At 32.7% G+C, this 2,833-nt stretch overlaps 1 long non-coding RNA gene across 1 annotated transcript; it reads right to left on the bottom strand.

Moving 5' to 3' along the window:
- Positions 1-287: 287 nt before the first annotated feature.
- LOC124889372 lies at positions 288-2,624 on the bottom strand. Its single transcript, XR_007048318.1, has 2 exons — positions 2,154-2,624; positions 288-792 (listed from the first exon to the last, which is right to left on the bottom strand). It is a non-coding gene; the product is annotated as an uncharacterized LOC124889372 (long non-coding RNA).
- Between the last annotated feature and the right edge of the window lie 209 nt (positions 2,625-2,833).

Below are 2,833 nucleotides of genomic sequence, written 5' to 3'. Positions count from 1 at the left end.
TATTCGAGATAAATGAAATGGCAACAACATGGGAAGTCACTAGGTTAATTGAGTAAAAAATAAGGAAAAATTACAGAAACTAACATCCCTAAGACTATAATTACAATAAATAGCAATACATTTTCAAAATTTCAACTTATAGCAAAAGTAGCAATATTTTACCCACTTTATAGTAATAGAAGAATATGTATTTTCTAGTTATGCATATGTATTTATGAGTAATACATATATATTTGTATATGTATTTATATAACAACATTTTACTTAAATACAAATACAATTTGCTATTTTTCATAATTATGAAACTGTTGCTATAAAAGTTATAATTAAAGCTACAGAGTTGCTATTTCTGAAATTTTTCCAAAAAATAATACAAACAGACAAGCATAAATTGTAAATTATAAGAAAAAGGAGATTAAAAGTTAGAGTTGGGCCCCTTTTATTGGCCCAAGAGTGAGCTGCCAATCTTTGGGCCTCTCATTTTATGGACTGTAGGTCCATTTTTTTTTGCATGTATATCAGCTGTATATTACAGACATTTCCCCGCGTTTTTGTGTATATCCAGTGTATATATGAATGTATTTCGGTCATATATGCACGACATGAAGTCGTCCATCATCATCATCTGCTCCCTTTTCTTATTTTTAACGTGTATCACGCATATACCGGCCTCCATAATGTGTATATCACTGTATACTGGTTCACTAAAAGTCCTTTTAGGACTTCGTCTTGAGGTTTTGACTCGATGTCGGATTCAACTCGACAAGGATGGAAGGAAAGAGTCCAAAAGGACTGAACAAGGGCATTCATGCATAAAAAAAAAATGAGATAAGGATTAGTATCCATACAAGTATACAACAAGACTTAACCGAAAGAAGGGAAACGAAACTAATGCATTTTTGTTCACCATGAGACATAGTTTCATGATATGCAATTACGATGCAAATTACGACCTTTCTTCATATCCTTTTAATATACGTTACATCAAAGGGATACATTTTAGTATATTTGATCAAAGAGAGATTTTAGTAAGAATATGTCAGAATTAAGTGATGAAAGAGTAAGGCAAAATACGGTCATCATTTTGAGGAATATGTATCCAACAAAATGATTGTTCCTACGTGCATATATATATATATATATATATATATATATATATATATATATATATATATGCCAAAGATACAAAGTTTCTAAACCTAAAACTTAAAATAAACAAGAGGTATTACCATCAAAATGCATGAACCAAAGAAAAGGCACATGATGCAAGCCCAAAAGAAAACAAATAAAATAAAATAAATAGAAAAATAAGACCCCAACACTTTTCCAGCATGCATATATAACAAAAGAGACCATATTTCTAAAAGGAAACTGATATGAACAAACTAGCATATTATTAAAACGCACAAATCAAGAAAATCAAATACAATTTCAATATATTAATCTAATTGAACAGAGTGAGGGAAAAAAAAGGTTGCAAGACATGTATCTCCCACAGGATTCAAGGCTTAGAGAACATATAACAGGATATCACATAACACTGTAAAAACGACAAACTATCATCATTTATAATCCTCCATTCATGTTTCATTTATTAATTCTATTCATGTACAAACTTCCCTGTATCTGACCCAGAAAATGCTATAAAAAGATTTCACCCTATCCAGCGAGCAACCAAATATAGTAATACAACTCAAAATTACGACTTGGATGCCATCAGCAAGAGAGTACAAAATCAAAACACTACCGCGTACAATCACTCCACTGCCTCTTACTACAGAAGGAAAAGGGGTAAAAGAACGGACATAGAAAATGCCATCATCCAAAGATAGATTGCCTACAAATCTGCTTTGACACAAAAGCCGGGAAAAGATAAAGCACACAAAAAAAGAAAATGACATTATTACGAGCATGACCTAATGGTGAACCACACTTCCTACTTCAAAGCAACCCACATACCAACATACTGTTGAAAGTTCAAAATTTTCTAACAATTCACACATAATCGAGCAAACTCTCAATTTTGACCGATTATATCATCATTACCACACAACAATACAACCAGACCAATCCATGCTCATGATTATTTGCAAGATTCCATATTTATGACATTCAAATGCAAGGAAAGGAATGTAACAAGGACGAACGTTCACCTGTTTTCGAGCAGCGACACCAGGACGACGAGCTTTTAATCGAATGAAATTCCACCACCGCGAGTTGATTCTAACCAACAGAATTTGAACAATTAATTTTTTGCCCAAATTAGTGAATCCCAAGCAGAAAAGATGAAAGCTTTCTGAACTTTGGCCGATTTGAGATTTTGCTATTGATTTGTTGAACGCCGTTTTGGTTCCGTGAACGTTATTGTTGGGATTGGTTTTTGTCGTTGTTTTTCTGTCACAGCGTTAAAGCTGTTGTTGTCGGTTGTTACGTTGTCGAGGCTGATTATTAAAAAAGGAAAGGAACATATGGGCCGGGTCAGCCATTTGGGCTGTTGGGTTTAGTGGTTTGGTGTTGGGCTGATGAAGGGTGTGGTATGGGCTGCTGTTGGGCTGATTGTTGTTGGGCCTAAGTAGGTCAATTGGACTGTTGTTTGTTAATGTTATTATATGGGAAAATTTCAGAAATAGCAACTATGTAGCTTTAATTATAACTTTTATAGCAACAGTTTCATAATTACGAAAAATAACAAATTGTATTTGTATTTAAGTAAAATGTTGCTATATAAATACATATACAAATATATATGTATTACTCATAAATACATATGCACAACTGAAAAATACATATTCTTCTATTAATATGAAGTGGGTAAAATATTGCTACTTTTGCT

Source organism: Capsicum annuum, chromosome 12, assembly GCF_002878395.1.
Source record: "Capsicum annuum cultivar UCD-10X-F1 chromosome 12, UCD10Xv1.1, whole genome shotgun sequence".
NCBI classification, from domain to species: Eukaryota; Viridiplantae; Streptophyta; class Magnoliopsida; order Solanales; family Solanaceae; genus Capsicum; species Capsicum annuum.
The sequence above is the reverse complement of the archived record's forward strand: the minus strand, read 5'-3'. Positions and strand labels throughout refer to the sequence as shown.